This window comes from Anolis sagrei, chromosome 1 (genome assembly GCF_037176765.1).
Source record: "Anolis sagrei isolate rAnoSag1 chromosome 1, rAnoSag1.mat, whole genome shotgun sequence".
NCBI classification, from domain to species: Eukaryota; Metazoa; Chordata; class Lepidosauria; order Squamata; family Dactyloidae; genus Anolis; species Anolis sagrei.
Window position 1 is genome coordinate 127,029,104 of NC_090021.1, and position 23,720 is coordinate 127,052,823.

Sequence of the window (23,720 nt, forward strand, 5' to 3'; positions counted from 1 at the left end):
ATTACTGGCATTTTTTTCTAACATTTCCTTATGGGTGCCTTAAATACCTCCTCACTTTAAAGTGGTACCTATTTTAAAAGTGTGGGTTGCCAATGTATTCCTGGTATTACGTACATCTGTCCCATTGTATTTGTGTTGGTGTTGGTGAGGGTTATGTAGTCTTGTGTTTCAGATTAAAAGCACAATGGTTCCTTTCTCTCTGGTTTTTCAATAATAATAATAATAATAATAATAATAATAATAATAATACTTTATTCTTATACTCCCCAAAGGGACTCGGGATGGCTTACAGATGGCACAAGATGCCTAAAAACAAACATAAAAGTAAACACAATTTAAACGACAATAAAATAAAACACATGCACATATAAAAACATCAATTCAGACTCAATCAAGCTGCGATCCTCTAACTGTGGCAGTAAATTACTTATAATTTGCAAAAGCTACATCTCAATCTGTGTTGATGGTGATCTACTCCAGTAAAGATCCTGGTTGATTCATTCAACTTCCTAATATGCCTAAAGTGTAGTGTGTGAGTTGATTGGAGTCACCTTCATGATGGACATGTCCTGAATCATCATCCGATTGTCTTTATTACAAAGGCAAGCCATCCCTGAAACTTATAATATGACCAATATAATTAAGTAACTTTTGCTCACGATGTTATCCTCTGCATCCTCAATGCATTATACAATAAATGCTATAGCATATATAAGTTTAGAATTTGGCCTTCGGGAGTTTGTCACCTCCTTCCAACTGGCAGAGGAGGTGACACACAGCTTTGCCTCTAGAGCAATTGTTTTTTTTTTTCATTTCATTTTGTCTTTCTGAAATAATAAGGTTCTTCATCTCCTCAGTGCTGCACATAGTAGATGGAGGCATTGGTGTGATCCATATTGCATTCCACTATATGTACCTAGTGTAGATCAGTCCTACTTAATATTGACTCTCCTGCTAGAAGCTCTCCTCCTTAGAGAATTTATTCATTCCTTGTTGTACAGAGTTTTAAAAAAAACTTGTATAAAGGAAAGTGGAGGCTGACTGCTGTGGTGTGAGATAAATTTCTGAGCCAGCTGTCCTCTCAACATTTTCTACCTTATTATTACAACAAGTAGAAGATTAACCAATTCCTTTGCTCAGTAGTATAACTTCTACAAAAATGAAGATGGGGGGGGGGGGGGGGGAGAGAGAGGCCCTATATCCCAGGATCTGATCCCAGGTTTTTTGTTTATTCCAGATTATCTGGCAGTGTGGACTCACTTAATCCAGTTTAAAGCAGAAAACCTGGAATATAGGACCTGTCTGGAAGGGCCCAGAGAGAGAAAAACACGAGGCTATGAGTGACAGTGACATGGTAATGATCCATCCTGTTTTTCTGTTCTGATGATGGTGCCAGTGTCCATTCTGGATGTCTGATCAAACCAAATCAGACCCAATCTCTCTTTTATCCTTCCCTGAAGCTCCAGAACTTCCATCAAACTGCAGACTATCCCTCAACTTTGTCCAAAATGGAGTAAAGTCAGTTTAAACAACCACCGCCAAAAGCTGTTGTGCATCATGGTAGCATCTAGCAGTATATTAAGCGTGAGTCTGGATTTTTCAACTCATGTAGACATAGTTACATTTCAGAAGTGAAACATTCAAATCATTATCTTCCTGTAACCAGTAACACCTAGATAAATTGAAATGTTAACTTTAATTAGCTTCAAAAAAGGCATTTGAAAGGATTTCCTCCAGATTTCCTATCATTCTGCAATCACCAGGACTCAAAATAGCTTTGAACTGTAATGAAAAAGACACAAGTAATAACATGAGTTCTTTCTACTCCCTACTAATGTGGAAGTGGCTATTTGGAGGGAGGGGTGCACATGGAATAGGGGAGATTTTGGTCACGCAGTTGGAACAGAATTCTACCTTATATAACCATAACAAAGGTGGGTTATGATGGAGTAAGATGGACTTACATCTTCATAACTCATCAGCAGCTTGCCAACTCTTGTACCAATAATTTACAATATGCTGACAACACCATACTAGTCACAGAAAAAGTATTATAGACACTTTTTTATACTGAGGCTAGAATTTTGAAAAACCAATTTTAATAGTGTTCCTAGAACCCAAAAGTTATGGTTCCATTTTTGGCAGTGTTCCATGTGCAATGGTCCTCTTGCAGTTTACCAAATATGTCAAGTCATGTCATTACAGGAGATGAGTGATACTGCTGTGAATTCTAGATTGTATAGAGGCTCAAAGCAGTTACAAAAATGTAACCTAGAGTAATGCAGTCATGGCAGATTCATATGCAGAATCTCTCCATAGTAACTGTTTTAGGGAGTATGCAGGGACTGTGAAAGGCCTCCAAACCCTACTTTTCAGACAGAAGTCTCTGTGGGATGGGGGTCTGTTCCTCTGTTGATTGGGAAGCAGTTGATTGACAATTTCACCCTTCCTATGAATGATTTCTATTTTGAGGGGGAACTGCAAGAGGGACGTGTTCCTGCCTGTCACACTGAAGATTATTCAGAAAGGATGGGGCTATTGGTCAGTTACTTCCTAATCAACAGGGGAAGAGACCTCACAACCTCTGAGGATGCCTGCCATAGATGCAGGTGAAACGTCAGGAAAGAATGCTTCTAGAACATGGCCATACAGCTTGAAAAACCTACAACAACCCAGTGGCTCCAGCCATGAAAGCCTTCGACAATACATTGAGCATCTCTATGGGGAGAAACTGTTCCAAGACACATGAAAATTGGAAAAAACTAAGATCCATGCAGATGACACCACTCTGATGGCCGAAAGCGAGGAGGAGCTGAGGAGCCTTCTAATCAAGGTGAAAGAAGGAAGCGCAAAAGCTGGGTTGCAGCTAAACGTCAAAAAAACCAAGATTATGGCAACAAGAATGATTGACAACTGGAAAATAGAGGGAGAAAATGTGGAGGCCGTGACAGACTTTGTATTTCTAGGTGCAAAGATTACTGCAGATGCAGACTGTGGCCAGGAAATCAGAAGACGCTTACTTCTTGGGAGGAGAGCAATGTCCAGTCTCAATAAAATCGTAAAGAGTAGGGACATCACACTGGCAACAAAGATCCGCCTAGTCAAAGCCATGATATTCCCTGTAGTAACCTACGGATGTGAGAGCTGGACCATAGGGAAGGCTGAGCGAAGGAAGATCGATGCTTTTGAGCTGTGGTGTTGGAGGAAAGTGCTGAGAGTGCCTTGGACTGCGAGAAGATCCAACCAATCCATTCTCCAGGAAATAAAGCCCGACTGCTCATTGGAGGGAAGGATACTAGAGACAAAGTTGAAGTACTTTGGCCACATCATGAGGACACTGCAAAGCCTGGAGAAGACAATTATGTTGGGGAAGGTGGAAGGTAAAAGGAAGAGGGGCCGACCAAGGGCAAGATGGATGGATGGCATCCTTGAAGTGACTGGACTGACCTTGAAGAAGCTGGGGGTGGTGACAGCCGACAGGGAGCTCTGGCGTGGGCTGGACCATGAGGTCACGAAGAGTCGGAGACGACTGAACGAATGAACAACAACAAGGTCCAGGAAAGTACAAAGACCTCACAACTTCTGAAGATGCCTGCCATATATGCAGACGAAACATCAGGAGAGAATACTTCTAGAACATGGCCATACAGCCTGAAAACCTACAGCAACCTAATGAAGAGATTCTTGTTTCTTGCTGCAGCCGCTATACAGCAAGTGAAGGCTGTGTGTGGTCAATTTGGGAAACAGTACTTAGCCATCAAATTAAGGTGATTAGATAGCTAGGTAGATGATACAGAATTCTGGTCATTGTATTTCTGAATACAGAATGAAACATCTCAGCCTTATGGAAAGAATGTGGAAAGATGCAATACTTTAAAAAAAAATCAAAAATTTAGAACACAATCAAATCCCTTGTATCTGAAAACTTTTAGGGATAAGGTTCTGACATGGTATGATCCTCTCAAATGTTGTGATGTATTTTCCCTGGAGCCGTGTGTTTCTCTTGTAAAATTAACATATTGCCCACATTCATATATGATGCACATACTTCTGTCTTTATAATCATTTCCAAAAATACTGGGGATATCACCATCATTGACACCTGCCAGTTCTATATGGGACAAGTGCTCTGACCCTCACACTGACAATAAGGAACACCTGGCAATCCTAATCCACAAGTATGTTTGCTTAGCATCTATTGGTTTTCTTTTTTCTCCATGTGCAGGCTACAAGGCGACCTACAATATTTCAAAAACAGGCTGTAGTTAAACATTATGTATGCAGACATTAATAAGGACTCACACAGCAGTTCAATTAAAAGTAAAATATTAAAATACAATTATTTGTTATTCGTATTATCAGAGGGTTTTATGACCAGAATTCCTGGGTTGTTGTAAGTTTTTTCGGGCTATATGGCCATGTTCTAGAAGTATTATCTCCTGACATTTTGCCTGCATCTATAACAGGCATCCACAGAGGTTTCTTTACTTCATTTCTACTCTACCTTTCTCCACCCCGGAAAGGACTCAAGGTGGCTTACAAATCTGGCAAAAATTTAATGCCACACAGATAAACAATTAAACACATCTCATCAAAATATAAAACAATCTAAACATATAAGCAATTTAAATACATATCAATCAATCAAACAGATTAAAAGCCATTGAAAATGCCGAGTCATGATCTCATATCCATAATTGTTTTCCAGAATCCACAGTCCATTATCCAAGCTGTGAAAGTCTCATTTCGTAGTTTCCTTTATAATTTTAAAAGATAAACAACATAACCCCATGACAAATGTTTTTGGTTACACAGATTTTTAAACCAAAGGCCTGCCTGAATAAGGAGGTGTAAACCTTAGCTTTTCAACAGAAGGGCAGAATGCATTGTGTTCTGTACATGAAATTGATTGGCCGATCAGTATCTAGTGAAAAATGGAGAGGTGTATATCTTTGCATCATTTTTATCCATTTATTGATGCTTGCTTCTCTTAGGATTGACATTGCCTGCATTGAATTAAGTCAATCCCACCTTTTTCATAACAAACTCTTGCCTTTTCTTTAAAAAAATACATTGAGGAATCAATTGTGCTTGAAGTAAACTCATATGGGGGGATGCGGTGGGGCAAGAGGAAGAAAGATGAGCATTTGGTGTCTATATGTTACATATTCATGACTATGCGAACAGTTGGCATGGTAACCCTTTCCATTGTGGTCTTTTGCAGTTCCCCTAAGTAGTCCAGTATTAGTTTAAAACACCGAACCATGAAGACTTCACTAAGCATAAGCATACGTGTGGGTGCTTTCAAGCTGAGATCTCTCTGAGTCAAGGGAATGAGTTTGCAACATGCTGGTTTGGGGATTCTGTTTCAGATTAATAGACATTCAAGACCTCATTAAAAGTCTGGGTTGCATCATAAGATTAAAAAAAAAACTAATTCAGTATAATACGGTGAAATCTATCACTAGTGGGTACTGAATATGGAAAGGGAGAGCTTTGTATATAACAATTACTAAATACAGGTATAGTGTTTTATGGGTCCAGGATGTATACCTTCACCCCAATAGTGTTGTGCTTGCTTATGTTCTGCTCATTAATTTTTAGGCCACTGGATATGGGGAAAGACAGAAAGCTAAGCAGTGTAGTGTTATGTCGTATTACCATTTGCTCAAATGTTGAAAGTAAAATACATAATCAATACATTTCATAGCACTACATAATATACCGTATATACTCGAGTATAAGCTGACCCGAATATAAGCCGAGGCACCTAATTTTACCACAAAAAAACTGGGAAAATATATCGACTCGAGTATAAGCCGAGGGTGGGAAATGCAGCCGCTATGGGTAAATTTCAAAATAAGAATAGATACCAATAAAATTACATTAATTGAGGCACCAGGAGGTGAAATGTTTTTGAATATTTACATAAAACTGTAATTTGAGATAAGACTGCCCAACTCTGATTAAATCATTATTTTAATCTTCTTCAATGTAAATATACTTACACATCCTTCCAACAATAATAAAGAGAATAAAATAATAAATGTAATAATAATAATTATAACAATAAAGTAAAATAATGGAAATGCAATAATAACAGTAATAATAGAGCAAAATAATAAATGTAATAAAAGAGTTAAATAATAAATGCAATAATAATAAAGTATAATAAATGTAATAATAGGGTAAAATACTGTAAATGTAATAATAAAGTAAAATAATACATGAAATAAAAATAATACTAATAATAGAATAAAATAATAAATAACCTTGACCCGCGTATAAGCAGAGGGGAGCTTTTTCAGCCTAAAAAAGGGGCTGAAAATCTAGGCTTATACTCTAGTATATATAGTATATGTATTTTATTTTATTTTTATTTTCATTTTCAATTAAAATAAAATAAATACATATCAACATTTGTAAGTTTTATACATTTACTATGATATGGGATTTCCATTTCCTTCTGCAACCCATTCACAGTGATATTTGTCCCCTCCTGAATGTGTCCACAGATGCTCTGTGTCATACCACAAATATGGAGAGCTACAGAAATGGTCATTTTAAACAAGCCTGAATTGTATCGAACTGTTGCAGAGATCCCCAAATTTAGGTTCTCCATGGGTTTTGGACTTCAACTCTCCGAATCCTCCGCCAGCAAGATCTGTAATAAAGAATTCTGGCAGAAAAAGTCCAAAACATCTGGAGGATCAAAGTATAGGAACTGCTGAATGAAATGATTGTTTAGATCTTTCTGTGAAATATTGGGTTCTCATAGACCTAACTTTTGTTCAGTTGTATGTTTGTCCTTTTCATGCACGTTCAGGCAATTGCTGCCCTTCTTCAGCCTCTCCCTCACACAGCTTTCAAGAAAAGAGAGGAGCATCATCAGGATGGCCTCTGACACACACAGAGATTTCTAAATTGCACTCCAGGCCTCGGAGGTCCCTTCTACACTGCCCTAATATCCAAGGATCTGATCCCAGGTTAGCTGCTTTGAACTGTATTATATGCGTCTCCATTACCAGATAATCTGGGATCTGATGCTGGGATATAAAGCAGTGTAGAAGGATCCGGACTTGGCATTCTGAGCAGCTTGGGTTCCAAACTTTCTCTTGCATCTTCACTATTCTCTGGAGTCTCTGAACCAGGGAACTAGAAACCTAAGTTTAGCCCACTCCAGAGCTACAGGATTCCAGTAGAGGGTTGCTAATAATTTGCTTGAAGATCTCCAATGAAGGAAAACTCATATTCATTCTAGGTAATTTAATTTCATGGTCAAACCACTCTTGCTGTCAAGACATTTTTTCCGAACGCATACCAGGACAAGCAGAGTGAAAGCTGCTGCAGGAGAGAGTTCTCTTTTGATGGCCTCCATGGTCAGTGGCCAAGAGTCTTTGCATGTAGCACAGGACACTAGTGTGTGGAATGTGATTAGGGCAAGGTCATGGGCTATTTAAGGCTTGGCTGCCCCTTATGTGCCTCTATGGATCGTCACAGCATGGGACTGAGCAGCCAGCACCAAAACACAGAGGTGTTCAGTTGAACCTAAGCGCATAACAGCATCAAACTGACCATTGTTGAAGCCAGCCTTTCTTCTTAAACAATCTCACTTCTTCTCATTTAAGTTTAATTTAAATATTTTTACATCAGCTTCATTTTTGTGATTTGTGTGATTTGATCTAATTGGGACTGAGGAGTTGGTAGTAAGGTTTTGGTTTATGGCCAGGTGTGAGAAAGTAAATTTCAGTTAATAGTTAGGGGAAAGTTTATTTCCCCTGACAACACCTGATCACCTGACCAATTTGAGTCCTAGCAAATCTCTGGAAGCCTTTCTATTCCTGGAGGACACTCTCACCCAGTTGGAACCAAGATCCTGCTCACTCCCCCCCCCCCACCATTTCCTGTGGCCAAAAGCATCTTCTCATAACTGCAGAGAAACACCCATTATGTTCAACCCATTAGATGTAGTTGTCAGTGAGAGGGCTCTTGTACCTTTCATGGATGCATAGAAGAGGAAATTTCAACAATTGTTGCTGGTTACCTGGTTGCATTAGTTCTTCAGATGGACACACCCAATTCCTTCAACCAGGAATTTATTTCCCATGCTTATTACCAACTGCATTTCTTTCTCCTGAACTTGCTCCAATTTGTACCTATTCAAGAATTACTTGTTTTGTTTTCTTTATGAGCAGAGAAATGCCTCTCCCTGCCATCTCTGTTGTGAAAAAACAAAATCTCGGAAGTAGAGAGAGGTCCCTATTTATGTAGAGGCTTTCTACTTGGGTAAGATCTTTGATTTTCCAAGAAGTCTCTCCTCTTGGCATTTCTCATATTGGAAGAGTGGTGGTCCTGAGAGGCAAAGTTTGGTGCTTCTTTGCCTTCATTGACAAGTGCCTTCATATGGCCAAAACATAGTTGTTTATGTAGACTTCCGTCATGCATACAATATGGCTTCTGTCCTACTTACTTAGAACAAATATAGTATTCCAGATGAGATCTGACTCATGTTAAAAATATTACTTGCTATGACACGGGGACTATGTTTTAGAATGTATTTTGTAGATCTCTATTTTGGATGCCCAATAGTTAACATGACCAAGAGGGAGGAGACAGTTGTTACTACAGAGAACCACATGGTGGCAGTGTTTCTTGAGGAAAGTTCACATTTGTCTCTGCATTCTCCAGAATCATGTCAAAACATGTCTTCCAATCATTTAATTAGGAAATAAGGACTCGGTGTGGTTCAGAATGATGCCCTTTTTCATGTAGAACTTTACAAGAGGTTGACATAAATGAGCAGCACTTACGTCGATTAGAAAAGCCTCTTTTTAAGCTACAGAAATATTAAAAGAAAAGAGTCAAACCACATTACCATGATATGCAGTATAATTTCTTTCTTTGAAAACAAAGAAAGTAATCTAGGACTTTATTAAAAACAGATACTGTTTGGAACTGAACTATAAGAACAAATATCTTAGTTTACAAGAATACAAAGTAAGGCATCAAATATCAGCCATTTCACTCTAAAGTTAACTCTGATTTTCTTCAATGTCTCATGACAATTGTGGCTATAACTTAGTGCAGAAATCTTCTGTGACAGCCTATAGATTGTTAACTTTCTCTCAAACTTGTATCTAAAGTTTCTGCGGTTAATGGGAAAAACATTGGGCCTAGTGGGTTCACCCAGTGCAAGAAATTCTCTTCCCGTGATTTCCCAAAGGGTTATGCTTGCTGACTCCTAAGGTTTGATTAATTCAGCAAATTACCTAGAAAGGCCGGCTCACAAGTGCCCCTCCAGTGTCTGCACACAAAAGGTACTCTGAAGTCTACACAGTATGCTTCAGTGGAAGAGATGAGTCTATGACAAGCAAGGGATTCATTCCCTGATATATACTTTGCTATTTCTTTGTTGGGTCATTCTGAAAGTTTAATATGTCACTATTCATTTTTTAATAAGTAGTTCATAGATAACACGAAAGCAACATACCATAAAAATCTATCAATAGAAACACTGGCCAGAATCCTCTATTCCAATGTTTTTCCAACTGTGCTCGTCCAGGTGTTTTGGACTTCAGCTCCCAGAAATACCAGCCAGCTTCCCAGCTATTAGGAATTGTGGGAGCTGAAGTCCAAAACATCTGGAGAAGCAGAGTTTGTGAAACACTGCTCTATTCTGTCAATTATGAATATGTAATCCAGAATCATACCCTTATGACAGTTACATTTTAATAATCCCGAAAGTCCCCCGGTCTCAATTTATCAGACAATAACTGCTGGAATCAACAGAGGTCTGTTCTCCTGTTGATCCGGAAGCAACTGACTGATATTTTCATCCATCCTTGAGCAAATGATCAGCAGTGTGTGGAATAATTGTAACATGAACCCCGATTCTGCTTGAAATAGCAGAGATAGTTCATAGAAAGGGGTGGCAATTGCAGTCATTTACTTCGCAATAGGCAAGGGAAGAGATCCCCATCAATCACAGTAACTGCTTCCCACTAAATGGAGATTGAGGGGGTTGTGCCATGATTCACTGTGTTTATAGGGTGCATGTGTGTGTGTATGTATATGTATGTATGTGTGTGTGTGTAATCCAACACAGGGATAATAATACTTATCATGCAGTAATAATATAAGCAGAGTGGGGTAATTGACAATGTTAAGAAAATGATCAGACAAAGTGCTTTCAATTGACAATTGGAAGCATTGCAGCCTAGGAGCCAAAGGAGTGGTCATTCCTGTTGCGAATCAGGAGCTGTTAGGCTCAAATATAACCCTCACTTGGGAGTGATTCCATAAAATATATAGCAGAGTGCCAGAAGCACAGTTCATAACCAGCATAAACTTATGTGCAAAGAGCAAAGATTGGTTTCGATTCAACAGGATGGAACAGGAATGCAGATCCACAACTTCATAGGATCAAAAATAATATATTTTTAAAGATAAAAGAAATCTATTCTTGATAGGAAAGGTTCTTGGAGCTAACTAGCTTCACTGAGCTATCTTCTAAGGAAAGGAAAAAGGTAAAATAACAAAACAGCTATATATACTAGAGCTTGCCTGGACAATGGCAAGATGCCTCCTTACTCTAGCAGAACAAAGGAAGAAGTGTGAGGCCAAAATGGAGAATTGACCACATGGCCTCACCAGGGCAATAAAAATACCTTTAAAGAGGAAGTTATGTTTTCCCTGAAGAGATCACATTGCTAAGTATTCAAAGGGGGAGGAGACAGTGGCATGCAGTATGAGTAAGACAAACCTCCCTTCTAAGCAACTTCTTGAGATAAGACAAGCAAAAAGAATTTGGGGTGTACAAAATACCAACCTTCAATTGAAGATTTAGCCAATGAAATTCAGCAACAAAAAAAGCCACTAATAGGCAGGTTAGTTAAAGAACCCCCCTCCACCTCACAAATTGAATAATATCAAGACTAACAAAAGAAACTGACCGACAGATGAGCAAAGAAGTCACTAAGCAGGTAAAGAATTAGTTTGTGGTTTATTAAATACAGTTACATATTACACTTATAATTTTATGTTATTTAAACTATAAATATCGCAAAATTATGGGTTTTTTTTCTCAAAGTGACACCCCACCCGAGTTGTGCTTGTTTTTTTTTAATGAATTTTGACACACCAAGCTCAAAAGGTTGCTCATCACTGTTCTAGGCTATTGCTTCTCAAACTGTCAGTACTAACCTCAACAGCTTAGCTCAGTGTTGGGGTCCTGAAAAAATGGCAACAGTAACAGACTTTTGAACATCACCTAATTTTAGACGTTTACATTAATCTGTGCTACATTGTTTAAAGTGGACTGACTTTGCAGAAAATGCTTCAGCTGTACTTCATTAGCAATCCTTACAAATGCTTATTATCAGTAAATGTTTTATTTTTAAAACTATTTTATATGCCTATATACCCAGGGTCATGTAAACATTTATTGTGTTGTGAGTGGAAAAATTTAAGAAGCGTTTCTCTGGGCAACATCATGAGGACCAGTGAAAAGAGAGTTGTGAAATCATTTCCCCTTTGTAAGTAGTAAATTAGCAGCTTAACTCTATCAGAATGTTCTTGCCCAACAAAGTGGACCATCTCTCCCCACATTTATATAAATATATGACTCTGGTTAACCATGTACAAAGGGAAGTTTTCTTTTCCTGCTTTGACAAAATGGTCCCATGCTTGCAAACAAACCTATATAATGCTTTTTATCCATTTACTTCGTGGTCCTTTCATTTTCTTTCCAAGATACTGCTGTTAAAAGTGGTAAAAGGGGACTCTTATATTGTACTTTGCAGCTTCTCTCTTTGGGAAACTCATTCCAATGAACAATACCGCTATTTATAGCCTTTCTGAGTTTGCAGACCATTAATGGTTCTGCTAGCCACTCTTAGACACATTTCAGACTGATTTCTCCACTACATCTTAGAGATTCTGATACATAATGATTTGTTGAAATCCAGGTGAGCTTATTGCTGTCCATTTGGCCACTTTGAAGAAATCAGTGAGATCTTCCTTCTGATGCATGGTTTGATAAATAAATAAATACAAACAAATAAATCCTTCTATCTCATGGAAAGAACCTCGGAGGCATGTAGGTAATCTAGACAAGATGCATACAAGGCACAATTGATCTTAGTGTTTGTTGGTGTGGCTAATGCTGTAGGATGCCTGAAAACATGAAGATAAGTATAGATTTACACCTGAATACTAAAACCTTAAATACTTGGGAACAGACTATTCTATTTATTTTTCTATCTGTATCTATCTCAATATCATTAGGATTTCTGATGGCAATCTTTTTGAGCAGATCCCCTGTGTTTTGATTTCATCCATCACTTCAGCTGATAAGTTAAGAATCAGAAACCATCAATGAACCAGTTTGTCTAACTTCTTGCAAAGGAAAAAAAAAGATATACAACACTTTCACTAACTGGGAAAACGTATAACTGTAAGCAGAATGGGTGGTTCAATAACGTAAGTGGGGGCAGGCCATTAAATATTACTACAAAGAGTATCACAGTATCCATAGTCTGAGTTGAATATATATATTTTCCACAAAATTGAGGAAAAAAATTGCATTTTCCAGATATTCCATTCAACTAAGTCAACAAATCAAGTGTTTGTTTTCATCCTATGTGTGCCCCACATTTTGTCTTTGTTCATTGTCTTTGGATCTCAGAATGGTGTAAATATAATTACAATTTTAATTTCCCTTCCAGTTGTGAATTAACTGAATATCTCCACAAAGTTCTGTTGGAGCATGTAAAAATCAGTTAGTGAGAGTGTTAACTGAAAAATGCAAAGCACAAAGCTGATTGGTTGGGTCACACCCGAGAGGCTACCTGAGCCTGGGAGTTTTGGCAACAGTTACATGTCTAGGTTTTCTGTACAGGGAGCTTACCAAGCCTGGTGTATATTTCTGCTTCTGGGCTGCTGGAAGAAGATCCTTCATGTGGATACTCAAGGACCATTTGAATCTCTCTCAAAAGTACATTGTGTGAGGCAATACAACTGTTCACATAACTATATATATGTTGCCCTGCCTAACAAAGAGTAAACACCTTATTTACTGATAATCTGCGTGGCATATCTTTTCTCTGGCAAGACAGTGTGAGGATTGGCAAAGACGTGAACTATGTGTGATTTCTCATTCCGCCACAAGTTCAAAATGGAGATCAATGAATCAGATCATTCTGGATAGGAGTCAGTCCTAAATCTTTATCATAATTGTACTCCATTCTCTGTCACCATTCACATAGTTTAAAAACTTTCAAAATTTGTATTTCAATATATACCTGATATACCTTTAGATTGTTATTCTCCTTTTAAAAGTGCATTTAGTTTGATACCTTTAAATTGCTGAAAAGCTCCTTCCAACATTAAAAAAAGAAGAAGAACCCAGTAGATACTGAACTTCTGATTCACACAAGATTAGATAGAATTACTATGACATGAGCTGTTTCAAATTTGATAGACTAATGCAGAGGTAGTCAATATGTGGCCCTCCAGATGGGGTTGAAATGCCATTCCAACACATTTTTTATTATTATTTATACCCCACCTTTCTCACCCCGAAGGAGACTCAGAGCGGCTTTACACATCGGCAAGAATTCAATGCCATAAAAACATACAATTAAAACAAAAAATTACATTAAACCCAAAGAATTAAAACATTTAAAACATTGTGTCATTTATTAAAACTATGCAGTCTATGATCGTAATCTGGAGTATTCCTGCTGTCATTGCACATATTCCATATCCGTTTATTGCACTACAGTTACTATCTGAAGGATTGGTCCCATAGCCATGTCTTTACTTTCTTTCTGAAGGCCAGGAGTGAGGGGGCTGATATAATTTCACTGGGGAGGGAGTTCCACAACCAAGGGGCCACCACTGAGAAGGCCCTGTCCCTCGTTCCCACCAAACACTCCTATGAAGGAGGTGGGACCGAGAGCAGGTCCTCTCCAGAAGATCTTAAGCTGTGAGGTAGCTCATAGAAGAAAAAAATGTTCAGACAGGAATGCTGAACTGGAACTGTTTAGGGCTATGTAGGCTAAAGCCAGCACTTTGAATTGTGCTTGGTACCAGAGGTAGTGGAGCTGATGAAACAGAGGGGTTGTATGCTCCCTGTATACCACTCCAGTGAGGAATCTGGCTGTTGCCCATCGGATCAGTTGAAGCTTCCAAACAGTCTTCAAAGGCAAACCCACGTAGAGCACATTGCAATAGTTTCTTCTGCGTGTATGGACATGGACCACTGTGGCCAAGTCTGGCTTCTCAAGGTACGGATGCAACTGGTATACAAGTTTTAATTGTGCAAATACTCCCTGGCCATCATAGCCAATAATGAAGAATCGTGGGAATTGCAGTCCAGCAATGCATGATGGGCATACTTTGCCCACCCCTGAATTAGTCTATGAAGTTTTGTTCATTTCATTTCAGAATAAAATTCTCAGATTCTGATTCCTTGAGTATCACTGTTTTATCTTAGACACCTTATTTTAGACACTTGCCTTCAAATAATTCATTTTGAATTCCTTTGCTCCTTCTAAAAACAATTATCATGGCTTTTTATATCTGCAGATAGAATTACAGTATGTATTGAGGTGTCAAGTTTGATTTCATGGTAATGACATATTTATCAACTACTTTTTTTCTGCCAACCTAGCAGTTCAAAAACATGCAAATGTGAGTAGATCAATAGGTACCGCTCCTGTGGGAAGGCAACGGCGCTCCATGCAGTCATGCCAGCCACATGACCTTGGAGGTGTCTACGGACAATGCCGGCTCTTCGGCTTAGAAATTGAGATGAGTACCACACCCCAGAGTCGGACACGACTGGACTTCAGGGGGAATCCTTTACCTTTACCTACTTTTTTTTGGGGGGGGGGGGGAAGGGATAATCCAGGAATGATGCCAAGCAATATGCCTATAAATCCGGAAACGTACTTCGGGTTGAGTATCCCTTAACTGAAATTTGGATTTTTCTGATGTTGGGTTTCTTGCTGATATATAATAAAGTATCTTGGATACCAATTCTTAATATCAAATTCATTGATATTTCATAGATATCTTGTATACACAATGTTTTCAACAATTTTGTGGATTATATGTTTTGATACACTGAATCATCAGGAAGCAAACATGTCACCATCTCAGCCACCTATGTGGACAATTTATGATTTTGGATATTAGATTTCTGTATAAGGGATGCCCAACCTGTAGACATACGAGCGGATTCCTATACTGTTACACTTTGCCCTGTGTCTACAGGGAGCAAATGCCAAACAAAGCAGGCTCCAGTGTATAGAAACAGTCTCAGGTGAGTCAAACCAATCTGGGTCATACAGAGTCCAGGGAGTTAACCAATGGTGTAGTACCAAGGTCTCAGCCAATTCAGCGATCATATTAGCCAATGCCACAAGGGAAAGACAAAAAAACCCCTACACCATAAACTAATCCAGAGGTCAAGAATCCAAATAAATCCTCAAGCAGGAAGCCAAAGAGAAGAAATTGCTATGAACAACAAAAACCTCCCTGTGGGATTTATAGCTGCCCTGACCTTGAATTGTCAGGTGCTTGCTTGCTCAGCCTTTTTCTTAATTTAAGAGGCATTGGCTTCTCTGTCACTGTTTTTTTTGTCACGATGACCTTCTACAATTGATGGAAGTGCCTCCTCAATACCTTTCAATTCCATCTGAGGTAAGGTCTCATCCTGCTGAAGTTCATTGTCAGCTGTATTGGTTCCTAGCTGCTCAGATGGGAAGCAACCATCATCAGACAGGAGGCAGGGATCTTTGGAGGACCGGCTGCGGGAAAGTAAGATGAAGAGGGTCTGCTCTGCATCAAAGTTTCACCCCACCACTGGTAAAGCACCTTTCTGGCACAGGGTCAGACTAGATGGCCTTTGGGGTAACAGAACAAACTTCAACAGAGAGAAATTGTACAGTACTACATTTGTGCATAAAAATGAAATGCACAGATATAGGATGGGTGATGCAGCAGCTAAGAAACCCAATGTGATTCTAGGCTACATCTATAGTACTAAAACCAATGGAAGTTATAGTGCCACTTTGCTTTGCTTTGATCAGACTTTACCTGGAATAATACGGGTTGGGCATCTCTTATTTTGAAATATGAAATACATGGGTAGCTGAGAGAGTGGCACCTTTGCTTTCCAGTGGCTCAACACACAGAAATTTTCATGTATAAAATTACCATATTTCACCAAATCTAGGCTCGGAATAATCCCTCACAAAGGGTGAGACTTGAGAAACGGGAGAGTCAATCAAGTGGGTAAATAAAGTTCCTGATGAGTCTTGGGGGTTGCTGGCAATCAGCCTCCCAGTAGAGAGTCACTTTACCCACTGGATGAATATGTTGTTTCCCAAAGCAGACACTTAGTCCAAAGTCACATAACCATTCCACATTATTAGTTATGATATTTGATAACCTTGGGTCCAATGGATCTGTATTGCAGTATTGGCAGTTCAGTTATCCAATGTTCTGCAACAGCAAATAATTTAGTAGAGAAAAAAAGGAAAGAGACAGCCCAGTGGACCCAGTGGGGAGAATCGAGTTTGCTTGTTAAAGAAAAGTGTGATTTTATGTATGTCATATTGGGGAAGGGGTTGGAGTTGGGGAGGGTGACAGGGTTAGGAGAAATTTATCTTTTCTATTTCATTTCATTTATTTATTTATCTGCTCACCTAATGTTTCTAAAGTCTCCAGTAAAAGGGTGCAGGTGTGCTTTCCCACTATCAGGTGAAAAAGCCTTGGGAAAGCTTGCTTAATATCTAGGAGAGATTTCAATAGTATTAAATATTTATAGTTGATATGGGGTTGAATGGGGGAGGGGGGTTACTCTGGGGAGGCTTGGCCCTGGCTAGGGAATCTCCAGAAAGAAAGTAATAGTTTTTAATAACCACAGAAACTATATGTACCATATATACTCGAGTATGAGCCGACCCAAATATAAGCCGAAGCACCTGATTTTACCACAAAAAACTGGGAAAACACATTGATTTGAGTATAAGCCAATGGCAGGAAATGCAGCAGCTACTGGTAAATTTCAAAATAAAAAATAGACACCAATTAAATTAAATTAATTGAGACACCAGTACGTTAAATGTTTTTGAATATTTACATAGAACTGTAATTTTAGATAAAACTGTCCAACTCTGATAAAACTATTATTCTAACCTTCTTCAATGTAAATGTGCTTACGTATCCTTCCAATAATAATGAGAATAAAATAATAAATGTAATAATAATACTACAGTAAAATAATGAAAAGGTAATAATAACAGTAATAAATAGAGTAAAGCAATAAATGTAATAAAAATAATTCCAAAAATCAGCGTAAAATAATAAATAACTTTGACTTAAGTACAAGCTGAGGAGAGCTTTTTCAGCCTAAAAGGGGGGCTGAAAAACTAGGCTTATACTCAAGTAGATACAGTATATAGAAATGAAATTTTATAATAATAATAATAATAATAATAATAACTTTATTTTTGTATCCCGCCACAATCTCCCCAAAGGGACTCGGGGCGGCTTTCATGGAGACAAGTCCGGTCAAACATAGTTTAAAATATAACACAGTAAAATTTATAGAGCAACATCATAAAACAACATAAAACAATTGTCAACAAACAACCAATAGCCTGACATAGTAATCAAATCCTAAAACTTGGGTGGGCAGGGCTAGTGCAGTACAGTTGTAGGGACAGGGCTGATGGATAAAGTGCAGGAGCCAGATGATAAATTAGGGCTAGAAGAGCAATGTCAATGTTAGAACACTATATCTCTAGGCAGGGGCGGCTCAACCCATTACGCAAAGTAAGCATTTGCAGTATAGTTGATTTTGCCCAGGGGTGCTCTTGAGGCACTCTTGGGGGAAAATAGACCTTGATATATGCGAGTTGTAGTTACTGGGATGTATAGTTCACCTACAATCATAGAGCATTCTGAACTCCACCAATGATGGAATTGAACCAAATATAACACACAGAACTCCCATGATGAACAAAAAATATATATCAGTGATTGGTTGGGGGGGGGGGCACCAAAATACTGTTTGCTTACGGTTGAAAATTACCTAGGGTCGCCTCTGTCTCTAGGGCAGGGAATAGTGGTAAGTGCAAGAGCAAGATATTGAGTTATGCCTAGGGAGGGGGTGGGGCACATTATTTATTTTAATAAGTTGAGACCAGTCCGGGATGATATAATAAAAAACAAAAAGGGGCTTGATTTTTGATAACAAAATATGTTTTCATTGTGTGTATTTTTCAAGCCTTTTGAATGCTCAGACCCCCTACCCCTCTGTTTTCAAGGGGATTTTTGAAATGCCAAAATTGTTTTCAGGCTGGTGATTAGGGATCTCTTCACACAATCCTCTCAGGCCATGCCAATGCACCGGCAATCACCGGAAAAAGAGAAGGTGTGCAGGGTGGCTTGTGGTACCCCTCTATTCTGTTTTGGTTAGACCACACCTGGAATATTGTGTCCAATTCTGGGCACCACAATTCAAAAGAGATATTGACAAGCTGGAATGGGTCCAGAGGAGAGCGACTAAAATGATAAAGGGTCTGGAGAACAAGCCCTATGAGGAGCGGCTTAAGGAGCTGGGCATGTTTAGCCTGAAGAAGAGAAGGCTGAAAGGGGATATGATAGCCATGTATAAATATGTGAGAGGAAGCCACAGGGAGGAGGGAGCAAGCTTGTTTTCTGCTTCCCTGGAGACTAGGACATGGAACAATGGCTTCAAACTACAAGAGAGGAGATTCCATCTGAACATGAGGAAGAACTTCCTGACTGTGAGAGCCGTTCAGCAGTGGAACTCTTTGCCCCGGAGTGTGGTGGAGGCTCCTTCTTTGGAAGCTTTTAAACAGAGGCTGGATGGCCATCTGTCAGGGGTGATTTGAATGCAATATTCCTGCTTCTTGGCAGGGGGTTGGACTGGATGGCCCATGGGGTCTCTTCCAACTCTATGATTCTATGATTCTATGTGCCCTCCTCATCAGACAGAGGGGACAAGACAGAACCTTTTATTGGTGTCTATTTTTTATTTTGAAATTTACTAGCAGCTGCTGCATTTCCCACCATTGGCTTATACTCGAATAAAAATGTTTTCCCAGTTTTTTTGTGGGAAAATTAGGTGCAAGGTAGGCCCATCCTTGCCATGAAGCAAAGTGGCAAAACGAGGCAAAAATACCCTGTGTCAAGAGGTAGTAGCATAGCACTGCAAGGCTACTAAGGAGAGGTTCTGAAAATAGCTGTGAATTTCTGGGAAAACAGAAAGAAAGGAAGATTATGATGTTTTATAACCTTGCCAGCTTCACACCCCATGGTTTCTGGGAATCGGCTACTGTATACTCAGCTTCTTAATTTTATGAGAGAGAGAGAGAAAAAAAACCTTACCAAGAAGGAAACTGGGAATGTTAAAGTGATTAAAACAACTGCTTCTGTATTAATCTGCATGGTACCAGTTTTGTATAATGAGCTGCATAATTATACAGGGCAAAACCCCCAAAGCCTTATATTATATGAATTAATACTTAATTGTAAAATAGATCTAATTGGTGTTTGAAAAAGGCACACACATTGAGCAAAATGATCTCCTTGTTTTAGTTTTAGTTTTTAATGACAGCATTGCAAGAAATGCTGGGAATTGGATTCTGCGACCTTCCATTTTCCTGACTTGTCAGTGGGGTTACTTTTCTGTACAAATTTCACCTGGAAATTTAGAATATCCAGATCATTGGAGCAAAGCTGAACATGAGTTTCCTAAACTCTGTCCACGTTCTGAGTCCCAAGGCCCTGTTCAGATCTTATTGATTCTTGTCTTCCAAGACAGTCTTCATTCTCTAATTCTTTTCCAGACAAGCCTCTGGGTTGTGTCCTTCTCGCCCATTTGCCCTCCTTTATAATGCTCCAAAAGTGTGATTGACTTGCCCAATTCTCCAATCTGTTACAGTCATTTCCAATTTTGATCCTGTCTTCTACGGTATTAGTTAATCCTCCTAATTCGGCATTGTCTCCAGATGCCCTCTATTTCATAAGCCAAGTCATTTGAGACGATGTTGGAACCTTCTTGTTCTCACATGACTCACTTCTTTCCAGGGAGAAGAGGAGCCATTGGTTAGCACCTTCTTGTCCTCACAGTCCTAAAGTCACACAAATGCTATATCAATGCAACATTTTGTGGAACCATTGCAGGAAAACACAGTATTACAATAACTGCAGGAGTAGTGGGTGCATATCTGAGGGCCCTTCCACACAGCCCTATATCCCAGAATATCAAGGCAGAAAATCCCACATTATCTGAGTGTGGACTCAGATAACCAAGTTCAAAGCAAATATTGTTGGATTTTCTGCCTTGATATTCTGGGATATAGGGCCGTGTGGAAGGGCCCTGAGAGCAATTGTCTTGAAGATGCAAGTTGCTATCAGTGCTGTTATCTTGGTTAATATATAAACAATGCATGTAAGAGCTTAAAAGATGTAAAGCATATATAGGCCACAGCCATCAGAGCCATCTTCTTGCCTGTTGTGTCCTCTTCAGCTGCACAATTTGAGCAATTTTTGTTGTTGTTCTTTCTTCTCCTTCCACTCATACAGTGCCTCACCTTAAGCTAATGCAGGCAAAACTCAAAGAAATAGTTAAGAGGATATAACTCCAACTCCACATTTTCCCCTTAGTGGATGGACAAAGCTGCAGCAGGTGTCTACTCATGTTTGCTTGGACGGGGGTAGAGGTCTCCACCCAGCTGTAAAAGTCTAGTTTATCAGGTTTTGTGATCATAAGGTAACATAAACATCAGTAGAAGCCCACAGTAAACCTTTTGAACAGAAGGAGGTCAAGGACTTTTGAGCATAAGGGCAGCACACATGAGGAGGACACGGGGGCAGACTCGGCATGCATAACTTCATCCCTCCAGAATATATTGTTCTGTGAGATGAGGGAACTATGTTTCAGTATATATCAACATTAATTTTTCTTTTAAAAAATGGGGTGGAAAGAAAGGGTTTTTGAAGAAATCTGAGTAGAGAAACCAAAATGGAACTGGGGCCCCTTCTACACTGCCATATAAATTCCAGATTACCTGCTTTGAACTGGATTATATGGCAGTGTAGACTCACATAATCCGGTTCAAAGCAGATGTCAATTATCTGCTTTGATAATCTGGATTATATGGTAGTATAGAGGGGCCAGAGATTAAGTATTTAACTCTTGAAATCCTGTATCTGTATTCTGATTAGGATGGCAGGCAGGTATAATGAGGGGTATAAGACAACCTCTGACTTTTGAGAAGATTTTCCTGGGTTCAATGCCAGAAAACACAGTAGTTTATATTGGCTATAAGGTCTTCAAAGTCTCAAGCATCCCCATTCTTAGCAACCCAAGATTGTCTGGCATTTGAGATGCCAGGGATAGAAGCAGGTATATGAAGGAGATGCTTTTTCACCAATCCAGTTTGATTCAATATAAAAACCTCCAGATTCTTTAGAATTTCCATCACCTCTAAGCAGTGGCTATTCTTGCAAGGGCTGATGGGAAAGAGATCTCTTAGTTCAAAATATCTGAAGATTGCTTACCATACTGAAAAGATTTGTACTAAAATATGAACATGTTCAAAAATGAAATCCATGTTCACATAGGATTAAAGCACAGTTTGTATCTCAACAACTTCTACCTTTCTTCCTCTTACCAATACCACTTGCCTGTCCTTTTAGACAACTGTGCAAACACCAGGCTCTTCCGGACTATCCCACTGTTTCTTTCTTTATACATTTATAAAAAAACAGGATGAGGTAACATTACTAGTCAGAGGGCATCTAAGGGACTTGGAAGCAATTGATCTGCCATGCCCTGCAATTTTGGAGGAAGGGCATTATTGACAAGAGAAGGCAATGTTCGCTTTGCCCTTTTTACAACCAAAAAACTCTTCCTTGGAGTTGATTCATTGTAGTTCACTCTCAGGGAAGAAAAGCAAAGACATGAGTAATCTGGACACAGATAAGACCTTTGACAGCAATCAAACTAAGTACTTGTGGTTTTTTGGCCCCGGGAGCTGTAACCAGCTGCATCTGCAATTTGAGGATGACACCACAGGAGCAATTATGCACTCGCCTCTTGTGTAATGCTCAATCTAATGGCCACTCACAGGGAACATTACAATGTTACCCTATGACATTACATTTCAAAGCCAGGCAGGAAACCTTCTCGTTTTATTTGCTGTAATGCTTAATGATTTGTGAAATCAACAGCCACGAAAATTCGGCCTCTTTGCCTCCACCCACCAGGTAGAAAGTGGAGATCATTCTTTTTATATTCATTGCTTGGCCTTTCACCATTTGAGACTTATGCAGAAATGCACTCGGGCCCAATAACCAAACTCTGAACAGGGGCTTGTGTGCTTTAATTATTCCCATAGGCAATTTAGGAAACCTTTTCTTGCAATTATAAATGCTACAATATGTCAAAATGGGCAGGCAGTCCAGAGAGTTACATTCCGGTTTCTGAGAATCTGTATTGGTTCCTGGGTGCCACAAAGTGTTTAGCAGCTTTTTAATTTAACATCTGCATGTACATAAGTATTGCTTTTTCCTTAGGATGCATCTGCATAGGGCAGTCTACCTTGGATCCAGCACATGCTCTGGATCTAACACATGCCTGTTGAATCCAGAGCCAGTATCCAGACGATGCAGCCCATCCCTGGATTAGCGAATTCCCCTTTTTTTCTGTGTTGCTGCTACTTTGCAGCCATGGCACCTCTTGTGAGCATGAGGTTGTTCTTTGTTGTGTCTGCTCATTTTAGAATGGGATACCCACATGATCAGTATCCAGGGTGGGGTAAATAATAATAATAATAATAATAATAATAATAATAATAATTATTATTATTATTATTTATTTTAACCCATCCTCTCTCCCCAAGGGGGCTCAAGGTGGCTTCCAAAGTAAAAATAAATAAATAATGGCAAACATTCAATGCCAGTTCTTTGGAATTTCCTACAAACTCAAAAATACTCCCTCCCTACATCTGTGGCTTGATCTATACCAGTGGTTCCCAATCTTTTTTGTTTATTGACTAGGGACAACTTGGCCATGGTCCACTTGACTGGGGACTACTTTGACCAGAGACCACTCTCCAACATTAGTACCAAAAGGGTTACACGTCAGTTTTTGGTCAAATTTAGATTTGGTTTGGTTATTTGGGGAACTGATTCAGAAAACTGCATTGGGTAAATCACATCAGCTCTAGATACAGAACATATGCCATCTAGTAGTTGCCATCTGCTCGCCCACAAAAAACCATATTTAGTAATCTAGAGCTGATGTGGTCTATCCAATGTGATTTTCTGAAACAGCATCTCAAATAACCCCAGGAACAGGCCTAAAAACCAAGACACCAAGGTGCCTCCACTTCAGGCACCACATGGAACAGCTTCGCTCAGGAAGTGGGAGGAGGAGGAGGAGAAGCAGCAGCAGTCAGGAGGCTCGTTGTCACACCTTTCATGGGTAGTCAGCCTCTCCCCTCCCAACAACCCCGTTGCCTTGGTACTATAGGAGGGTTTTGTGAGACCAGTCATTCTTGTGGCAATGGTGTAATAGCGGTGAAGCTGCGGACTGTGTTTTAGTTTTTGGGGACCACTGGTGGTCCACGGACCACAGGTTGGGAACCACTGATCTATATTGTCAAATAATT